We start from the raw sequence: 22,365 nt of genomic DNA on the forward strand, positions 1-22,365 counted from the left end.
GCCCTGCCCGGAGCCAGGGCAGGCACCTGAGCCTTGCGCCGCCCTCGTCCCGAGCCAAGCCTGGTTACTGCAGGGCTGTGTTTGCTCTTCTTTCCGTCTTTCCTTCACAGAAATCCCCCTTTTTCAGTCATTAAGTACTTCTGTGGTCTGAAAGCCTCTCCGTGTGCCTCCCTCAGTGAGAGCTGGGCGTCCGTGCGCTGCTCTGCACGGAGCAGGGAACTCCCTCGCGGATCAGGAGTGAATGCGTAGGAAAGGAGAGGGCTTTAATTAAAATGCATTGCTTCTACGTTGATTAAAAACCTCATTATGGGGATGGCGGCTGTCATTCAACAGGAGGTGTGTGGCAATAGAGCAGACAGCGAAGGAGTGTGAAGATGAAATTGTAAACGTGTTTAGCTCTGATTCTCCTCTTCCCAGTTCCTAGTGCCCAGTCAGCCGGTGCTGAAGTGTTAGGGCAATCCTAGCCTGGAAACATACACGTTTTATTGCCTGGTCTATTCCGTATGACATTTACAAGGCTGGAAAAACAGGAAATTTACTCAAAATGAGTCAGTCATCTGCCAGCCTGAACAGAGAGAATAACTGTTCTGACCTTGCGCTGAGTGGATGGCAAGGGGCTGGGATGTGAAAGAAAGGTTGAACAAGCCGTGCACTTGCTTTGTCATTAAAGTCAGGCTTATAGACTTACAGGTCCGCGTCCAGTATTTTCTTTTGCTTTTGTGAGTTGTAACTTTGAATGGGCTCCCACAAAGTACAAAAATGGGGAACGTATATGAGTTGGCTTAATTGGAATAACTGCATTTAATATTGCTCGTGTGGGATTTCTTGGTCCTTCTCTTACCCTGTGAGAGTGAGGAAAAATGAAGAACTTAAAGCTTTTTCCTTTCTCTTCCCCATATGTGCCCTTTTTTGGTATTATATTTGAGAAAAAATATATACTGCTAGAGTTGCTTGGGTTTGGGGAGAGAGAGGAAGAACCTGCTGTCATGTCTCTTAGTAACTTACAGAACTGTCAAACGTGTGAAAGAAACCTCCCTTAACACGCGGTGCTTTTATGACTGTTTCCAGCTTACATCTGTGCCTAAATTCTGCTGGATTTGGCAATTAACTCCTGTGGAGTTAATAAATGCAATGTTATTATTGCTTGGTCAGAGAGTACGGAATTAATAGATTGGATTATAGGAGCCGTGGTAGTGTGTTCCCGTGGAAGAGTTGCAGTGCCTTAACACGATGGTTTCTCGGCTGCGTTGCTAACATTGTGGTTTCCTTGAATGTAATTCACATCATCCAAAACAGCTCGCTGAGATAAGTCAGGAAGAAGTGGCAGTATTTTAAATCAGGCACCCTGTTTCTTTTTCATGTGTCCCGGTTTGCAGAGTTGGGCAGAACAGAGCAGAACTTCATTGTGCCGTGCCTACCACAGATTGATCGTGTTTCATTTCAGGAAAGATATTTGGGGTTTTCGTCTCCCTCTGAAGGAAGCACAAACGCGTTCAGAGAAGTTTTAGCTTATGGCCTTGTATTTTTGTACTCTTTGGTTCGATGACCTGTGCCAGATGCTCCCAAGCCAGATGCTTGGTGAGGAGATCTGTCAAAGCCCATGTTTTCATACACTTACTTAAAATGTTTCTCAGTTCTTTGTTCAACTCCTGGCTTCCTTGAAAAGTCTCTTTCAGGATCCTAAGCCTTCAATAACCAGTTGCTTTGAAGCCGTGAGATATTTCAATCAGTTCACGCAATTAATGATTTCCCTGGTATTTTAGAGCTCCCACAGCAGGGAGGAGCTACGTGGTTGGGTTTTTAAATCCACATTCAGGGCAAACGGGCAGGTGTGATCCCAAACAGAAACAGTCACTGTTTACTGTGTGCTATCAGCTGCATTGGTTTCTTTTCAAACATTAACTTGACCCTGAGATCAATCGTAAGGCTCGGTGCAGTGGTTGTGCACTTTGGTGTCAGGCTGGCATTCGCTGCAGGAGCCAAGCGCCGAGTGTTGAAATCAGCTTCATCGACCAACGTGAACAAAAACTGCTTCTTCCAGAAAGTTTCCATGAGCTGGTCTTTGGGCCTTTTCCTTTTTTTTTTTTTTTTTTTTTTTTTTTTTCTGGAGAGGGTTGGTGAGATGAGCAGTGTACTCCTTTAGTTTTTTTTTTTTTTTTTTTTTTTTTAACTATAGAACATGAAAAACATAAAAAAGGTTGGTGTATCTGTAACTTTGTGTGCGTCCAGTACTTTTGCCAACTCTGGGAAGCAGCACAGCACCACTGGGCACCTCGCACTAAGTCCAACACCACTTGGGGTTGGACCCGCTGATCTCTTGAGGTCCTTTCCAACCCCTCCAGTTCTGTGGTTCTGTGATATGCCCATGCCCAGCATTGCATCCACACCTCCGTGAGCTGCAGCAGGGCCCATGCGGGCTGTTTGGGGCACATGGCTGCCTCTGCTCGAGGGAAAAGCTGCCGGAGTAGATGGGGAGAAATGCAGTGAGCCCTCATCGCTCCCAGGAGCTGGTTTCTGCGGCATCAGGCGTGAGCTCCAAAAAGTGTTTCCCTTTGTTGGTGGGGCAGCCGCGTGCCGCTCGCTGGCACGGTGAATTCTGTAAGCGTTTTTTCCGGCTGACCCAAATTCTTTGAGGCCTTAAGTGGATTTGAAGTGGAGTGAAAGGTTTGCCATCCAGAAATTTGGAGATGTTCATGCGTGTTAGATTTACAAGGCCTGTTTTCGACAGTGACCCTCTGGGATGAGCGCAAGGCAGGGCGAGTCACTACCGAAACGTCAAATAGAAGAAGACAGAATCTCTTTTTCGCATCGCTTCTCGTATATTTTGTTACAAATCAGTCATCTTCGCTCTTTAAAGTGCTACTTCGTTTAACAGTCACGAAACGTGTATGTCTGCCTGTTGAAATAGTGCTGGTAGGAAGACCTTATCTTCGCCCTGCCTGCATTTACAGTCTGGTACTTGTCAGGATTTAGGTGCCTGTCCTCCACGGAGCTGCGAGATGGGCAGTGGAGCCGAGCTGCCACGTCCCTGTGCCATAAAAATGCTCAGGAATTAATACAAGGCTTTTAATGGCATGAAACGGGATTATGTTTTCCTCAGTAAGGTTAATCCTTCCACCCATTGTGATGGGACTCCAGGCTCCCTCTTCATGGCCAGTCAGATCACAGCACAATTAAATCACAATTAAAGTCTCATTACGAGCAGTCTTTCAACAGGATTGCAAAATAAGATGTTAACACCATCCTGTGCGCTGTTTCAGTGTATTTTCTAAGACAGTTACAACTTCTGCATGAGTGAATTATCGAGCTGCTGTTGCGAGGTTTAAGATTCCCCTTCTGCGTGCCGTGTTGGAAATGTGAACCTAGCCTCTTCGCAGGTTTGAAGGCCCAACCATCAAGAGCTCGACATGTTTCATTTTTTTGGGAGTCATCTTTTTCTGGTCCAGGCTGTGATCGTTCATGAATCTTCGACCATTTCTGTCTCTCTGATGCCTGAGACGTATCCTGCTTTTTCACAGTGGGTGTGCACGCAGGGAGACGGTTACCAAAGGCAGCGACACGAAGTTGTAAAAATCTTCTGAGCAGCGTTTTTGTGGCTGTGCAGAACGGGTGATCTGGGCCAACAAGTTCCTCATTTGGCATGTTTCAGCATCGCACAGTTTGAAGGAAACTGAGAAGATGCTGCTGCCTCAGGGGCATTTTCTACTGAATTAGCAGTGTCCGAGTTTGGGCAGATGTGGCATCCTTAGGACTTCTACTGATGTGTGTTTTGTTTTGTTTCTTTAATTGACGAAGTTTCTTATTTGCATTCTTTACTCAGGACATATGCTATAGTTGTTAGTTATTTCAGCTTTTTTTTTTTTCCTTCTTTTTTCTCTCCACGATCTCTTAGTTCAGTTGGAACTCCATAAATCAAAGCATGCAGGTTTTTGATCTGTGTGGGCTTCGAGCGACTTAAATTTTGTGATGAAAAGCATGGAATAGTGGTTCTGTGTGCACAGGTGCCATGAATTTGTAGAAGCAATCTCATCGCTGGGATCAGACGGACCGGGCTGAGCACCAGCCCTCATACCCGAGCACCCTCCTGCTCCAGTACCAGCTCCAGGAGCAGCAAAATCCAGAATCCTCTGGGTCTGTATTTCTGCAGGATTTTTCTCTAGCTTAAAAAAAAAAAAGTCTTCTAGAAACTGAGCATTATCACCCTTACTGTGCTGGATGAAGTTCCCCGCTGTCACCAGAGGCACCACGTGTGGGACGGTGGCGGCAGCATCTCAGCGCTGAGCGACGGCACTGCTGAGTGCAGGAGCAGCTCCTGGAAAACACCATTTTCACTGCTATCATCATTCCCTTTGTCTCTTGACACTGAATATTTTGCTTTCTCACCGTGCTTAGGGCTTGCACCACTGCTTGCGGCGAGCTGTGCCCCTCGTTGAGGCTTCTCTCTCCGTCTGGAGGTTCCTGTATGAAATGCGTGCCCCAGTTTCAGTCCGGGCTTCTCTGCGAGGATCTGCTGTTGGGCAACAAACCTGAGCCTGGGCTATTGGCCAGAATTTGTTTTCTGCTGATTTGATGGAGAGCCGTGGCAGAGGCTGCCTATTTCCAGAGCAGCTTGGCAGCCTTTACCCCGGGCTGGTATGCTGGCAGCCTTGGATTATTCTTTTTTTTTTTTCCCTTTTCTTTTCACTTTTCCTTCCAGACCAGCTAGGTGGGCCAGCATCCTTCTTGGCCCTGTCAGAGCAGCGTGGCTCGGGGCAGCGGGGCTGTTTTTGTCCAGATCCACCTTTCATTTTCCAAAGGTCAGACCTTCCATCCATCCTCCTCTGACGCTGGCAGCGCCTTCCAGAGCTGCTCTGCTGGAATGATGGCACCGTTCTCTGCTAGTCCCTGCTGCTGGCTTTGGCATCACTTGTGCTGGACTGTTTTGTGTTAGTAATCTTCTTTAAGCCTTCATATATATTTTTAACTGCCCCTAGTAAACCTTTCAGAAACAAAATTGTTTTTTTGTTTTTTTTTCAGGTCCTGATGTTTTGGGTTACTTTTTTACAGTCTTGGCTTTTGACTGCGAACAGTTCCTGTTTTTATATTTCAGAGGCTTGTCCCATAACTTAAAAGAAAGAAACGTAAAAATATTTGTTGGTTTTCATTAAGCGGCCTTTATTAGACTAAACAACATCACTCGTTACGTGGTGCGAAAGCAACGTTAAGTGTCCTGTCTTCGAAAGGGAAACAGAACAAAAAATAAAACAAAAAAAAAAAACAAACAAGAAAGCTGTTGTGGAACAGATGCACTTACAATTGCAAGGCATTTGAGTGAGGAATCAGCTTTACATGGTTTTGCTAATCCTTGACGAAAGAGTTGGTTGTCTTGGATTATACATCTGTAATTTTGGAACCCGAAAGTCAGTGCCTTGGTACAATTAGGTTGGGAAGAGAGAGGCCGGCTTCTCTTTCTTCATATCCCTAATCACAGTGGCTTTTTTTAAGGGGAAAACCTCAACTCTGGGGTTTTTCATTTAGTTGTTAACAAAAAGCCTTTGAAAAAGAGGCTGCCGAAAATCCAGCCACTCCCTCAACACAAACAAAGCTGTGCAGATACCACGCTCTCAAAAAAAAACTTGAAGGAGAAACTTCTCGTGTTCCCATGGTGCAGATCCTGCACTAAGTGGGCATTAGCCCAAACTGATGACAGACACGGATGTCTTGATGGTATTCATATATTTATTTACTTGGATGCGTAAGTGAAAGGGGGATAAGGTAACTCCAAACAGGTTAAACTGGGGAGGCGAGGACCTGGGCTGCGGAATAACCGTGAGAAAAACTCTCTTATAAATAGCAGGGGATTTGCAAAGAGCAGCCGTGTCCCTCCTTTCCCAAAGGTGCACGCACTGCTCCCAGTTGGCAATTCAAGCATCAGGGATATAGGAGGGAGCTCCTGGGGCTCAGGCCTGCAGAGGAACAGCCCACTGGGGCTTTGCTGGAGGCCGAGGGTTGCTGGAGGAAAGGCAGAGCACTGGGCAGCTGGAAGTGTTGGGATCAGCAGAGCCTTCCCTGCTTGCTGCTGGATGTGTCACTGATGCTGAGGCCATCTCCTGCCTGAAACCGGGAGATGAGGAAGGGAAGGGGATCTGCTGTGAGCAGCAAGCCTGTCCCTCCAGAGCAGAGGCAGGGATGCTTTGTGCAGGGCTGGACAGGCGCGTGGCTGTTTCCAGCTGATTACAGAGCACTGTCCCTGGGCAGTTTGGAAAAACGTCTTGTTCTGGTCACCCTAAATGCCTGCGTCAGTGTATAATCTAGTGGAATACCCGGTGAGGATGCTGTGTCTAAAATAACTCGTGCTGCTTGGGGCTGCTGCTGGAGGACAGCTGGGGACGCGTGGCACGGCGTGGCCTGGGCGAGCTGGCATCCAGCGAGTGTGGGGAGAGCCCTGTGCCCCCGCTGGATTTGGGGCCGTTGGTGTCTCCCCATGGAGCATCCCCCATGCAGGGCCAGCGGTGGTGTTGCTGAGGGGCTTTAGCAGCTGGCGGTGCTGCTCGGGCATCCTTCTGGCCTCGGGGCAAGAGAGGGATTAATTTCATACAAAACAAAGAGCTGTGTCCTTCTCTTTCTCTGGGATGCATTTTTCCTTAAACAATAGAGTGACTAATATAGGATGTGGTCTTAGTTCGCTCAGCTCCGTGGTGGAGAGGAGCCCGCTGGCTCTGCCGTGCTCACGGGGCACTCCGAGGACTGCAGGCTGGGGTTTTTTCAAGTCCATAAGAAGCTGTTTGCTTCTTGGGGGTTGGCTTTGTTTTTTCCTTTTGGTTAAGTTACCTTCTGCCCATATCCCAGCAAATTCTGTGCATTGGTTGTAAGTGCAAATAGCAGAGGTGCCGAGCAGTTTGTCAGCTTCTGCGTGGTCTGTGTGCGCTCTGGGCTCCTGATGTCACTCAGACCATTTCCAAAGGGAGATCCAAGCCGGAGAATATGATGCTATGCTCACCGTAGCTGTATTCCCCTTTTTTTTTTTTTTTTGCAAATGAAGAAGTACTGACCGGCTGAGAACATCGATCACTGACCTAAACTCCCGCGGAGGTGTTCCTGCCTGAACTTACAGCATCGCCTGCATGAATCCTTCGTGGGGCTGCCAGCTTTTATCACTGCACGGGGCAAAAGCCAGGCAGGGCGCTGAGCACAGCGGTGCTGAGCTGGTCCAAGGGTTGGCTTCCCGGAGAGGTTATGTACGGAGGAAATTTCTGTCTCAGCACCCAGGCAGGAGGAGGAGCCTGCAGAAGCTGTGTGCATCACCTATCGAAATAGTTAGAATTCTTGGGTGAGGCTCCTCGGGCATGTGACCGGTGTGGGTTTATGTAGATACATTTAATTTTTGCACTTTGGTGTTCTGATTGTCAAATGCGGCTTCGGTAAGGAGTTCTGGAAGCTTTTCTCTATTTTTTTTTCTTTTTTTTCCTTTTCAGTGGAAACTCACCCCATGACTCCGGCAGCTCCAGCTGTCAAACAGCCAGTGCTGTGAAAGTCACAATAAATGGCAAAATTAGTTGGTGGAACGGCTGTTTGGAAGCTGAAAAGGGGCAGTGTGAGAACAGCCCGCAATGACCCAGAGCAGTTCCCCTGCGTGTTCCTGCATGGGATGCACGAGCAGCCTCCGGTCCTGTTCAAAACCCTTTAAGTGCTGTTCCCCTGGTGAAACCATCAGTGCTGCTTGAACGAGTCCCCTGTGGGAACGTGGTGTCTATGCAAACCCCTTTGCTTGTGAGACCCCGGTGGGACAGGACAGCTCCCTGGCAGGCACTTTGGGGCAGCTGCCGCGACCTTTGGCTGCTGTCCGTGAGTCATTTCAGGAGGGCGAACCTGAGCACTCCTCTCCACCTTATCTGGGGAAGGTTTCGCCCTGCTGGCAGCCCTTTAAAGGCAGTAAAGTTGCGCTGGCTTCCCTCCTTCCAAAGGCAGGTGGAAGTTATACTTTAACCGGCTGTGATTGGTTTCGGGAGGGTGGGAGAAGGGCCGAAGGCTGGGGTAAATGACGGGAGTCTGACAAGTCTGGGGAAGCTGGGGCCTCGTGGCCAGGCAGTGCGTAAACCTGTGGGATTTGTCCCTGCCTGGATATAGGACAGGAGGAGCAGGAGGGGGAGGTCTGTGAGGTCTCAAAGTGATTTGGAAGAAGCACAAAGCACCTGGCTGGGATGCCAGCAGCAAGGCCACGGCCCCGCCGATCTCAGCTCCCTGTCACCGCCGTGCCTGGCTCTGGGCTGCTCCCAGGGAAAATCCAGCCTGCCCCCCTGGGTCCTTGCTGTGCTCACAAAGCATTTCAAAGCTGAGATTTTATCTGCAGAGGAGATGACCTATGGACTGGCCAGGGTGGCTTTTGCATTTCGCTTTGCTTTCTGCTGCCAGTTTTCCAGCGATTACTTACACACGTATCAGTTTTTCCAGGAGCTAACTGCAGTCTTTTTTTATTTAGTTCTGATCTGGGCTAGGCTATCTCGGTCGCCTCGTGGACTGGTGAGCAGTTAGGGGGTGATTTTGGATCTGCTGAAGCTGCTCCACACCAGCAAAGCCCCGGTGAGAAGGAGGGCGCTTACACGTCAGCGTGTGCTAACACCGTGCATCACAGAGGGCTTCTTCAGGCTGCCTGCAAAAGATGCTACAAGCGGTGCCGAGGCTTGTCTAAACCAGTGTGGAAATTGCAGTTTGCATAAAAGCCGGGCAAGTTGTCACAGTCTTGGAGAGCTCGCTGACGTTCAGAGGTTGCAGTGAGTTAACCAAACCCCATTTGGCGCTGGGTTCGTGGAGCTGGTGCCTGGCTCCATGTGGCCCTTGGAGCACATCCCCAAACCTGGAGCACGGGCTGGATTTTAGGGCTGCTGGAGGTGCCCTCGCACCCCAGCCGTGACCCAGCACCGTGCTTGTGGTCTGCTGAACGCTGTGACCGCTGTGACAACCGTGGCTGCTGTGCGCTGCTTGTTCTGCCCCAAGGACACGGGAGGAAGCCAAGAAGCCTTGGCTCCTGTGCTGGCTCATCCCAGTTATCCTCTTATTTTATTTTACTGTTCTTTCATTCAGCACAGCGTCTGCCCTCGTGGACTCTGCCTTAATGCGATCTTGCCCCTGGCTGCGACTACAAGTGTTTTTTCCACAGCGCAATGGAATTGGCAGGGAAGGTTTCATCCGCCCCGTGCTGCGAGCCCTTGTCAGGAGATGCTGGGTACAGTAACTCGCGTTACTTCTGACAAGCCAACCTTGCTGCTGCCTGCACAATCTCCCCTCCTCCGTGTGTGCTGGGGTGTCTGGACCAGCAGCAGAAGCAGCGAGGAATATTCCTTGTGTGTGTGCGAGTCCTCAAAGTCCCTAATGGAGAAGAGACCTTAGCATTGTGCTTGCAGTGCATCACATTCGGAGGATGTTTTGCCATAAAAAAATGTCCCTAGTCCAAGTTGAGCACAGGAATGCTCTCAAACTGAGCTCTCCTTCAGATTGTATCTGGCGTATTTGCCAGGTGATACCAGGTGAGGTTAAAGTTGCCACTGTTACAGAAAATATCCCCATTTTCCCCCATTTGAAAGTATAGGTGAAGTATTCCTCCTTATTGGTACCCACCCACCAGGCTGCCTGAAACGAAGTTCAGAAAAAAAATCCAGAATGGGATTTTTGCTGTTTTCCCCTGCTCTCAGCCCTGCATTTCCTCTTAGCAAGTAAAATCAAATGGCAGTGATGTTCCAAAGTCTTCCTGAATGGCAACATTATAAATATTCCCTTTATAAGAAGGCTGAAAGAAGCAGTTTAAGCATTGCATGCAGCCACTCCAGTAGGAAGTTGTTTAACTTGTCTAAATCTCTCTTTTGCTGCAGAAGCTCTATTGAAAATGACAAATTGCTTAAAGCAGTTTCCATGTTAGTCTTTAAAAAATTCAGCTTCTTTCCATCCCGAACACGTGGAAGGCATTTGTGCACTTGACTGAATGTTTCTCTGTCCTAAGGCTTACACTTAGTGGTTTTTGCCTTCATGTAATTTTCACACGCAGCTGCTCGGGTTTGTTTTCCTCAACTTCCCATTGGATGGGGACTTTTTTTTTTCCAGTGCCTGAGCTTAGACATGAAAAGTCAACTATCTCCCCGGCTCAGGCGCTGGGGACCACGGGGAAGGCGGACGAGGATCGCTGCGAGGTTCTCGCTTTTCAGCAGCGCTGTGCTGAGCCTTATGAAATCTGTAATGCAGGCTGGGAAGCTTGTGTCCACGTCCAGGCTGCTGTGGTGTCCTGTAGAACAGCGAAGCACTGAGCAGTGTTAACGCTTCACAAGATGACAAAAGAGCTTTTGCTTAAACGTTTTCACTTACTTCCCTTTGCTGCCGCTTTCCCAGAAGGATGCGCTTGGGCAGGTACCACATACAGAGCCACGGAGCTGGCTGTAGCTGCCGTAGAAGTGAAACTTGCTCAATTGAAAAGCCTTTTTTCTCTTATTTTAAAGAAAAGAGAGATTTCGAGCCATCCAGTGTGCTCGGCTGACCTTGCCCAGAGCTGTGTGCTGTGTAGCCAGTGAGGATGTGTTACCCAGCCTTGGCTGCGGGGCAGAAGAGAAGCAGGGCTCCTCAGTTGACCAAGTGGCAGGCTCCGAAAATAAAGTGGAAATGGTATTTCTGGAGCCTCACCGGGCTGATTTGGGGCTCTCTGTGCTCTTCACTTCACCCGGAATGAGCTGCACCATCGTATTAACTTGCAATTAATTTGGCTGCAGCCAGGTTGCTGCTGGCGTGCTCCCGGCGTGGCTTTGGGCTGTGCCCCAGCTGCTGAAGCCGAGGGAACAAACCATCCCTGCCGGCCGGGAGGTTCTTTGCCCCAGGTGGCATCGGGTGGAGAGAAGTCAGCGTTACCCCATTGCTCGGCTTGAGAAAACCCTGTTGCTCAAGAGGGATGCTTGCGGAGTTAGGCAGCGGTCAAGAGGCGATGTGAGGACAATCCAGATGCCTTTTCTGTAACTGGCAGGCATGTCACATCCTGGCACTTCTATTTATACCCACTTTTCTTGTAATAATCTTTTTTTTTTTTTTCAGTTTGTTATGAGCCCATCAGTTTTGGTCAGTTTGAGCTGATGTGATACTGACTTTTTAGCAGCTATTGACGTTGCTGTGTTTTTTGCTACTTTTTTTTTGCTGCACGTTTTGCTCTTTTTTTTTTTTTTCTGAGTCTTGGCTTTGTTTTTCTCCTGGTGTGTTGGCTCAGGAAATTAACTCGGTGCCGGAATGCTGCTGCTTTCTTTGCTGTAGGATGCGTCACTGCGCAAGTGAGGTGAGCGGCCCTTTCGGTCGGTTTCCTGCTGTGGATTCTGGCTAATACAACATATTTTAGGAGGGAGCATTAGAAACCGGCACCCCCTGGTTAGAAAAGCGCTTCTTGAAAGATGATCCTGGTCTGTTGTAGACGGGCACTTTATGCCCAGAAGCATGGAGGCTGTACGCTGCTTGTTCATAGTGTTGTTTCTTTTCTTTCTTTTTGTTCTTTTTTTTTTTTTTCATTTTTTTGAATATCAGATTATGCCTTTGGCTATCCTTGCTATGGGAAGAAATGTCTGATTCATTTCTGAATCCTGCAAAGCTCCCTGGTACCAGCCATAAAATATTTCTGTAGCGGCTCTTAAACCTGTCTTGCTGGCTCTTGCACCCCTGGCTAATAAAAGCACCCCAAATCCCCACAGATACCTGTTACAAAACCAGCTGCATTTTTCTTGCAACACATTTGGGTCACTTTCTGCTTGTCCAACACCTAGAATTGTAACAAGCCAGTCCAGATTGCTGCTGTGTTCCCACAGTCTCATGCCTGTGGTTGATAATTAACCCATTTCTTTAATAACAGTGCCCCATTTACTCTGACAACCATTTTTCTTTCCTGCGCTCCAGTCTTTTCCCAGCAAAACACTGGAGTTAATATTCCACTGGCGGTGCGTTAATGAACTGCCTTGTTACTTGCATAGAGCGAAGTGAGCTCCCTGCATTTGTTTTAATAATTCAGGACAAGAGCACGCACCAAAATGCAGGAATAAATGCCCTTAAAATAAGGCTGCTGTAGGTACCTGGTTAGTGGGAGTTTCAGTAATAGGGTAAAACAGCTGGGAAAGGGGATGGACGTGGCAAAGCACAGGGCATTGAAATTTAATGGATACTCATGAAACTTTAACTGGAATAAAAGCTGTTGCAAAACTTAAATACTGAGTAACACCAAAACCTGTTCTTCTGTGGAGAGAGAGGTGCTTTTGGAGCCGCCAGGGCGTAGCTCTTGCATTGTCCCCCTTCCAAAGATGCCACTTCTGATTTGCCTTCCTTCCCAGAACCTCCTTCCAGCCTCAAAAAAGCAACATTTAACATCACTGGGGTCAGGAGTCTGTGCAGCCTGCCTTCCTGCACCTCTTTCTAGTGCCGTGTAAGCAAGTGTAAAATCTGTGTATGAGACCAAGTTACTTTTGGTGGGGTTTGCCCTGACACGTCCAAAACTTCTGACTCTTGATGCGCTGTGTGAGCAACTTCTTTATTATGGAGCCCTGGGGACAAGACCCGGTTTAAAATGAAGTTGTGCAGGTAAAAGCAGGATATACGCCTGTGGCTGACAAGTGAGATAACCGAGGTGCTCGTGTTGTGCTCTGCGTTTCGTCTCGAGTGCTGCACTCCCACTGGCACCGCGTGGCTCCGGGCTGAGCCCCGGCTCAGCCAAGACAGAAGCCGTCTCGCGAGGGCTGCGCCTGGCGTCCAGGATTTCACAAGAGGAGAGGCCGATAGCAGCAATTCCTCATCTGCCTGGACAAGGATACTGCCTTGGTTTTCTCAAGCGTGCTGCTTTTACTTAGGTCAGCCAGCTTTTTGAATTACAAGATGTGTACTTTGTTAAGTTCTTGTTGTGATTTTTTTTTTGTCATTTATTTTTACTCTACCTGGTGTGTGTTTCTTCACTCAGGAACAAGATGGTTTTAAGGAGAGCGAGGAAGTAAACTGTAAACCTTCCATTAACCCCAGCAAGTAGTAGCAGTGCATCCCTGCTAACTCTGTGAAAAACCGTGGCTTTAAAGTTTACTACAGCTGCTTTATGAGATTCAAAGCTTTTTGCGCCAGATAAAAGGAAGGCTTTGCTGTAAAGTCTTGTTCCTTACTCATCTAGCTTTTCTTCAAATATTCTGAAGTTAGATGCAAGCTGTCACAGAGCTTGCTGTGTGCTTTGTGACCCCATAAAGCAGAAGTTGGACATGCATGTGAATAACTGTGAAAGCTGTGTTAAATAAATAAAGCCTCAAAACCTGCAGCAGTTGCTTGATAGAGACTGCTTCTGTCTCTTGGGACTAATTTTTTTCAAAGAATCTCATTTCTAATTCTAGATAATGAGATTTTTAAGTACGTACAAAGCCTTTTGAAATCAGTAGCTCTAAAGGGTCAGATTTTAAATTATACATAAGATCTAGAAGTTTATTACGGAAAATGTTGTATACTGCATGGTGGAAATTCATCTCTGTAGGGGCAGGGATAGATCCCTGAACAACTAGAAACTTTTGGGGAAGAAATGTAAGGTGCAATGCCAGCTGGCTAGCTTGGGGCTAACACTTTATTTTTCTTAAGTGCTTTCTTAATTCTTTCCATGGGTACTGAAGTAGTTCTGTGACACAACACATTGTGGACAAGGGCAAAAGTTTAGCAATCGGCAGTGCAGAAGAGCTGATTTCATTGCCGGTTTGTGATTCTGGCTGCGTAGCTGCTGTACCAGCCAATTAAAACCCACACTTATTACAGCCTTTGCGGTTTGGAAGTGAAGTGCTCCTGCATTTAACTCATAGTTTTACAGGATGTTGGTTTAGGCTGGAGGTTTGCGAAGCTGAAATCTTGTATTTTCCTCCTGTGTATGCTCAGGGGCTAGGGAAGGTGAACGAGGGTACAGGGAGTGCTGCATGCCATGAAATGGAAAAGGTGTGCGTTTTAGTTTGAGAGCACAAAGGAGCCTGCAATCACTTCCTAAAATTTTCATGAAATACTGCATTATCTAACGTACCAAGTTGCTGCAAGTAGGAATGCACTCTGCTGCAGCGTTGTTCCTGAACAAATGGCAAGTCCTCTGTGAAATGCTGGGCATCCATGTGTGAGCCTGCTCCTTCAGCTCTTCGGGGATGTGCTGCTCCCCTCTTCTCTCGGTGGGGTTTTCTGCCTGGTTTGCAGTTTGCTTTGGGAAAGCTTCTCGGCAAAGCAGAGGTCCCAGAGGGGAGGAGGCTGAGATGGAAGAAGAATGTGACCCTCCAAGCCGTTACTGGTGGCTGCACTATTTTAAAGTCAGACTTAATTTTTAGCTCTTCATAAACAAATCTTTTTGCCAACTTTTTATATAGCTCTGAAGTCAATTGTGGCGGCTGCTGTGTGCTCCGTGGGTGCCAGAGGGAGAGGAGCTGACTCTTCCTTCCTGAAATGGCGCTGAGCAGTTGGGAGGACCTCTGGAGAGGTGCTGTGCAGAAGGACAGACCTTCCAGCTCTTCTGAACACGGTGTGATGCCTTCTTTGTCTGGGGTAAACACACCTAATGGGTCCAATAGGGTATCCCAGGTGATGGACATGTTGCAGGTCACTGGGAGCTGGTGTCCTTCATCCCGTGACCCAGTGGACTGTATTTGCCCCAAACACTTCCATATTTGACTGGAAATGCAGTGTGCAGCCTGGGCAAGGAAGCAGCGAGGATCCCAACCCTCCAGACGGGGTTAGTGATGTTTAGCTTTGTTATGACATTAGAGTCCTGTTGGCTTTAACTTCGAAAATTCAGTGAAAACCACACACGCTGCTGTGAAAATTCATACTTAGTAACAAGTAAACAAGGGATAGAGCAGTCAGACTGACTCAGGAAATTCCCTCCAGATCCAGCAGGGAGGAGGAGCTCTGCATTTTTCTTGTCCCATGTTTATTTTTAGTCTCGCCTCTAACATTGCTGATAGTACCATTATAGCCCTGCAGATTAAAGTCCCAGCGTGGGGTAGAGTTGAAAGAAAGATGCTGCGAAGCAGTCAAAACCTCTAGGATTTTGCAGCTGTGTCATGCTACAGGCAATTAATTTTGCCTGCTATTTGCCTGCCTGGGTTCAGCTCAGCGTATCAGCTCGGTGGAAGTCTTTGATTCCATTGCACATCTCCTCTTGTCAGAGGTGGTGGATCTGTTCTTGTGACTTGAAAGTGCCACATTTGTGATGCTAATATGTTGGCTGCAATAGCTGTCTTTGTCAGCTCCTCCTCTCTTGAATGTATTTTGCACTTGCTCAAAGGCTAACTTGTGTTTTTGAGAGGGAAGAGTAGAAAGTAAGTAGCGTCTCCTGTGCTGTTTCCATCACTGGTAACCCTTGTCTGAAGGCAGTGCACCAAGAGCCCTCCCAGGGCTTTGGGTGGTGGTGATGAGGGCTGGCTTGACGGCAACACCCAGCTGCGAGGCTGGATGATTTACCCGAGGAGGAGGCCTGTTTTTTTTCCAGGGCTGGCTCTATTAGTGTGAGTCAACAAAGGAGTATTTGGTCTTGAAGTCAAATAATAGTTCTTGGCTTTTCTGAGTTGTCTTTTCCTCATAGTTAGTCAAAGTCTCCCGAGTTGGCAGAGGATGTTATTCAGGACTCGAAAACTCTTTGAGGGAACAGTTTCTGTTAACAGCCAAGAAATTGTATTGTAGGGACTTCAGAGGAAATAGTTTTCCAGAAATTGCTGAATCTGAGGATATTTGCCTTCTGTAGTGGCAGAATCTGTACCTGATCCCCAGTGAGAGATGTGCTGCAGCAGTTACAGTGCTCAGAGGCCGTGGAGGCTGGGAGGTGCCCCCCTTACCATGCAAGATGAGGCCCAGGGAGCAGCGGGTGGCCTGATCCATGTGGAGCATCGCTGTCAGGGCCTGATCACCATGGGATGGGGTGGTGCTGGACCCAGAAACAAGCCTTCCAGAGCTGGGCTGCCTCGGCTTGGAGACGTGCTTATCACCTCGTCAACGTGGTCATCTGAGCCCTTCTGGCCATGTGGATGGGACATGGAGTTGAAGCTAGCTGCTCAGCCCTGTCTGAACCTTGTAGGCATACCCCAAGATGTACCCTCAAGAAGTTGCTTTGGAGCCTAATTGTGTCTGTTCATCCCCTAAGACTAGTTTTTCGTAGCTGTGAGCTGGGGAGCTGCTACAACCTTGGAGAAAGTCGCTGTGTCCCAGGCAGTGTGTCCAGGGGACAGCCGACGTGGTCTGGTCGAAATGGGGTGATGCAGAGGGCAGAAAACTTGTTGACGTGCAACAATATCATGCTAATCTTGTGAGTCTTCTCAGTTCTGTGTGAATATGCCTTCTGATACCATGACTTAAAGGTGAGTGGGAAGGCTCAGCAGCAGATTCCCACCAGCACGTTGTGTTTGGCATTTTTGTTAGTGGAAGGGACGGTTAACAGAGCTGGGAGATGCTGGAAATGAGGGGCCTGTCTGTGCTCAGGTGCAGCTCTGCTCCTGCCCTGTATTAGAGCAAAATGTCACAGTGCTCTTGAACTGGGGAAGAAGGAGGCTGGTCTAACACTGGAAACTTGAAGAACTTGTTCAAAGACGAGACCGACTGCTTTGCTGTTTGGGTTTTTTTAGTAGACTTCTGCCAGATTTAGGTGCTAAGAGAGCAACTCTTCTTGGCAAGCATCTGCGTGCTCTTGATCAGCCTCCCTGGAGCTGAACGCCCTGAACAAAACCAGCTTTTTTTCAGATGAACTGGCTGTTGGGTTCGCTTTGTTTTTAAACAAAGCAAGGTCTTTGGAGACTGGTGCCTGGTGGAGTCTCTCTGTGATAGTGTAGAAAGGTTGTCAGCTAAAATGCAACTAAAGATAATTTAAAAATACAGCGGGATGGGCAGGGGTGGTTACAGAAACCACAGAGATCTTTTTCTGTGCTTGGGAATCTTGGATTAAAGTGTGTTGTTACAAGAAAATCCAAATGACAAGTTTTATTCAGTCTCTATTATTCATGAAGTGAATACCTCTTAAGGCTCTGCAGAAATATGTCCTTTTCTAGACTTACAATGAGTAGACAAACACTATATGTTTATACCAAATGCTGGAGGATTTACGGGCAACTACTTTGTGGTTTGAAGAAACAATATACACAATGTATTGTAAATGATTCCCTTTTTATATTTGGCCCGTATTCAGAATAAGATTAAATACGAGAATTTATGGCCTTAAAAAAAATCTTTCCAATGCTGAAAAGCAAAAAGAATGATCTATAATGAGGTTTTACAACATATAGTATTTTTAAAGCAATTTTTTTATTTCCTTAATATATTTTCCATGTAAAAGTATGTATTTTGCACTTCAAATAGCGTTGTGTTGGTTGCATTTACCAGCAAGCAGCTGGGGGATTCAAGCGCTTTAACCGCACAGCAGCTGCTAATTAAAAATATATAATTCTACCCTGATTAGCTTTTAATGATTCTAATCCCCTTATATTTGATTATTACCACAGCATGGCAACCTCAGCCACCCCCTGTTTCATTGTGGGGCCTGTAAGTAACAAAACTAGTCATTAAGAGCTGATAGCTGGGTCCTGAAGGATCGCTCCCTAAGCAGGGGAGCACGGATGGATGGAGATGCTCTGTTCCCACGTGTCATAGGACTCTGTGGAGCTGCCTGCTTCGAGTTTGTTTTTTTCTTCTCAGCTGGCATCATTTCAGCAGGGACAGGTTGTGCTGCTGTGTGAGGAAGTGGAGGGAAGGGGTAAACGTGAAGAGTTAGAGGCACAAGTGCTGTGAGTCCTGGTCAGGAACCAGACCCCTCTCTGTGCAGATGCAGCAGGCAAGCAGTGGATTGTAGTCTTGATGGTGGAGATTTTTCTTCAGTGTTACTCTGGTTGTGATAAGTTTATTCTTGGCTTCCCATCTATTTTTATTTAAAGAAATGAAAAGATCGTCTTTGCAAAACCCAAAGTTGTGCTTTTCACCCCTAGGATTGCTTTGCTTTCAACTTGTGCCCATCTGTTTAACCTTCACAGTTTTTTTCAGGATGTTTCATAGCTGTTGATAGCAGGGAATGGCCTACTTCTTTCTCATTTCTGTGGCACCTGGGTGCTTGGGAAATGACATTGTGGGACGGAGTAATAATAAACGACTGCTGATGGAGAGTAGTTTGGAAACCTCGAGTTCAAGACTGCAGCAAGAGGGAAAAAATTGCCCAGAGACATGCAAAGAGGCCACGTCAAGTGCCTTGTCAGAGAGCTGCCCTGAGCTGAAAGTATGGCTTCTTCGTGTCGCTTGGAGTTCATCTCTGAGATGGCGAGCTGGTATTAATGGAAGAGCTGAAAGGCCAATTTTAAAATTCACGGGAGATAACAGAACCTGCCATTTAAAGAAAAACAACAACAAAACAGTCTTCCAGAGCATAAAAAAATGACTGCATCGGAGCATTCATTAGCTAAGCATTGGCTGGAGGAAGGCAGTGCTCGTCCCAGCGCACTGTGCACAGCTCGGCAATGTGGCCGCAGAGCTGCGGTCCTGCTCGGGCACGTGGCCGGCTGCTGCACGCCTGCTCTTGCAGAAGCTCCGACGTTTGTCACGCTGCCATGAGTTAGTCCTAAAATTGGCGCAGCTGCTTGGGTCTGGAGATGCTGGCTGCCCTTCAGCTCTCAGATGAGTCCTCTGCAGCATCGCTGGGTGGGTGATGGGATCCTCGCATCGCCACGTGCCCAGCAGAGCCTCAGAAAGTTCAATTCTGTGGGCAGCTTCTCTGCTTTGGAAAGATGATCTCAGTGGGGAAAGTTTTTTTTCCTCTTTTTTTTTTTTTTCCTTAATATTATTCTTTTTTATTCTCTTAGACTTCTTTGAATTTATTGGGATTTACACCAGCTTCTAGAGCTTTATTTTAAAGAGGTTATAGTTTATTTAAGATTTCGATGCACAGACGTTCCCTATGAGTTTCATTCCACCGCATACGTACGCTTACACAGAAATAAAAGGGCAGGCTTTCTGTTTGTAGACAATTGATAGCTATTCATTAGGTTATGTCAGCTAATATAATGCTTGTTAATTTTAAAGCTCTCTTGTGGTTGGCGAGGAACCAGAACTATGGATTAGGCTCCCAGTGATGCAGCTGTGAAGGACGATCTCTGGTCTGAGAGCTGCAAGCCCACGGTCAGCTTGTGCTGGAGTAGAAGAAAAAATGTCAGTGCCTTGTAACTTCCCCTTCAGACTCCGTCCGGGATGCGAGATGACTGTGCAGTAAAGGCAGAGCAATTGAGATTTACGATTCTCTTCAGTGAAGAGGCGACTTGCATTGCTGTGACATCTTGTATCTCAGAAGAAGTTAATCACAGCTTTTTCTGTGTTGCTGGGTTACATTGCTTTGAGAAAAAACAGAAACTGCTATGAGCAGTATGAATAGCTGAAACCACAAGTCCCACTGTGATTACAGCCAACTCCTCCTAAAGGAAACGGATTCAACCACCAACATAGTTTTTCATTAGACGATTTTTTCTGAGCGAACAAAATACCCCTATTGTGGCATAATTGTTTAGCTTTTGGAGATGTAGGCTGAGTTGCGACTACATTGCTGTTTTTTAAAAAAATAATTCAGCTTGATGAGGAGGGGAATGCAAAGAGACATTTGGCTTTTTATTTCATTTTGTACCATGTTGCAGAATAATGCAGCAGGTTTTAATTTTCAGGCTTTCTGTGCTTTTGGCTCTGCGAGGGGGGGAAAGAGCAAAGTCTGTCTTACATTTCAGAACCAATCTCAATCTGATGGACAAAAGTTTTGGCTATCTGATTAAAACCTTTTGTTGCTGAGGCTGAATGACTTTACCAGGCTGGCAGAGCTGGAGTGATTTGTGCCTCAGATTCATCAGTTTGAAGTGTTAAAATATATTTACTTGCGGTTAATGGAAAAGTTAATCTTTTCATTACAGAAATATAATAATAACTAAAAAATAAAGCTGAGATGCAAGCGGGGAAAATGCACTACAGAAAATTCATGGAAGTGGAGTTAGAACTGATTTCATTTAATTTCAACATTTTTAGATCTATGTTACACTGATCCTTCAAGTATCCCAGAAACGTACCCAGTTCTTCGAGCTGTGCAAAACGATGGCAGTTTTGATAAAACTTGATTAAACAGGAGGTTGCTAAGTTTAGCATATTAATGCTTGTCAGCTGCGATTACTTCTGCATCTTAGCTGAAGGCCCTGCAATGCATTTGGTCCATTCTTCCCCTGCCCTTGTATTGACAAAGTTTATCGCTCATCAACAAAAGCTGCTACTTTCTCTTGCAAATGGGCAAGCCAAGAGACAGTGTTTACTTGGGGTTTTAGGAACTACAGACAGTCGGGAATTTAAAAAATGATTGAAGACTTGGGGATCTCAGATGTGTGGTTACTGGTGTGAGGAGAAGACAAAGGTTTACAAAGAGTGTTAGACTCTCTACCCTCTGTGAGCGTGAAGATTTAAGATGCATCAGCCTTGGCTAGCACAATTGTTTTTAGTTCTACAAATCTTGGTCATGCTTTTGTCCTGGCGAGGCTAAATGTGGCGACCGTACATTAGGATTTTTTTCTTTTAATTAGGATTACCCTGCCAGTATGTCTTTGTAGACTTCTCTCACGGGAATTGCCCGTCTGGTTACGCCATGACCACAAAATGTCAGACAATGCGAGGACCGTCCCTTTCCCCCTGCTTTGTTTCCATCCCTCCTCACAAAGGCAGCTTCCTGGAATGGCGGCTGTGGTTTGCTCTCTTTCCGAGGAAGCTTGTGAACAAAAACGCTTGGACTTGCTGGTGAAGCGCTTGCTAATATCAGATCTTGGCCGGGCAGTTTGCCGGATAAACTTGTGCTGTGTGAGTGTTTCAAACATCTTCAGAATGCCTTTGGAAATTAATAACAACTGAAGGGCTGAAATACAGACAAAGTAGATGTTATAGGGCATAACTTAGTAACAGTGGCTGTGCTGTGGGGCCATTGCAGCCTCTGTTGCTGTACATGGACAGCCAGGGAGCAGCAAGGGTTGGGGGCAGCTCCGTGGGCTCCTGGACATGCCCAGCCCCTGGCTTCCCTCAGCCCAGAGGGTTTCCTTATTCCAGGGATTGCTCTGGTCAGGAATCCCACATGGATCTGCAGTCCAAGTGCCTGTCTGGTCAGTCCTTGAATGCCTGCAAGGCTTTGGCACCCCACGTGTTTAATATTGAACGGCTCACACACGGCCCTGCAGCTGCCCCGCGCGATGGCTGAGGGCGATGCTGCCGGCCTGCCCTCCCAGGAGGCCCCGCACCACACCTCCCTGCTATCTCCTCTCGTAACATCTCGAATATCGCCTCTTCTAAAGCTCTCCATAACCTCCCTCCTTATTCTCCTCCTCCTCCAGCTCTCTGCCCTGCAGCAGCCCCCTCCGCAGCCCTCCTTGCTCCCTCACCTCTCCCTGTTTAAGGCAGGCCCTCCTCAGCGATACGAGCAGCAGGGACTCTCGAAAGTAAATAATATCTTTGCACCACGCTGGATTTAAATACTTTTCATGTATCTGGTCTACCCGCAACGTTTTATTAACCATCTAAAGCAGCTTAGGCTGCAGCCAAAGTTTCGGCAGCGAAACCAGATAAACCAGTAGGTTTTGCAAAACGGAGTGTTTGTTGATAGGAAGGTACTGGAATTGCTCCGGTGTGCTCCTACAGAGAGCTGGATTGCTGGGGAGCCACGTCCTGGCAAGGTAACACAAAAGGTGAAACTCCAAAAGAGGTGGAAGCCATCCAGGGATGACATAAACTTCAAAGAGGATTAGAATCTAATTAAAATAATCCATCATAAGGAAATGAGTGTGTTCGAGCCTTATTCAGCAGGAGGGAATATAGCTTGAGAAACTGATACAAACAAACTTTGTCTGAATTGCAGAGGAAATTAATGCAGACAGTTGATTAAAACTGCGAAAAAGCTTTAAATGTAAAATTTCGTAGGAAAGACAAATATCATTCCCCTAAGCAGAGACGGGCCTGTGAAAAACATGTCAAAATGGGAAAATAGATAGCAACGCTTACATTAAAAAAAAAAAAAAGGTAAAAGCCATGACAAGAACTGCAAATCATTTTTAGATGCAAGCCTGTCTGCAGCTGTGGGGCCAGTGGGATTTTGGATATGTGCTGCTCTTGCTGCTGCTCGCCAGCGGCTGTGAGCTGTGGAGCATGGGGCAGTGCATGCGCCCAGGGGATGTGGGAACAGCCTCCTGCTGCCTGCACGCTGGCTCCCACATGGCACGATGTGCTGGAGGGTGCTTGGAAGGGGAATTAAGGATGACATAAAAATAAGAAAGAAAAAAAAAAAAAAAGGAAAAGTCACATTTGACTGAAAGGTACTAGGATTGCAATTTATTAATTCTGAGAGAGGCTGCTGTG

The 22,365-nt window shown here is 47.0% G+C and overlaps 1 protein-coding gene across 29 annotated transcripts in view; it reads left to right on the forward strand.

Annotated features, from left to right (window-relative positions):
• Positions 1-22,365, forward strand: part of MAGI1 (membrane associated guanylate kinase, WW and PDZ domain containing 1) — a 320,740-nt gene that overhangs the window by 1,869 nt on the left and 296,506 nt on the right. The gene's annotated exons all lie outside the window — the stretch shown is intronic.

The sequence above is a fragment of the Anas platyrhynchos genome, chromosome 13, assembly GCF_047663525.1.
Source record: "Anas platyrhynchos isolate ZD024472 breed Pekin duck chromosome 13, IASCAAS_PekinDuck_T2T, whole genome shotgun sequence".
In the NCBI taxonomy this organism is placed as follows: Eukaryota; Metazoa; Chordata; class Aves; order Anseriformes; family Anatidae; genus Anas; species Anas platyrhynchos.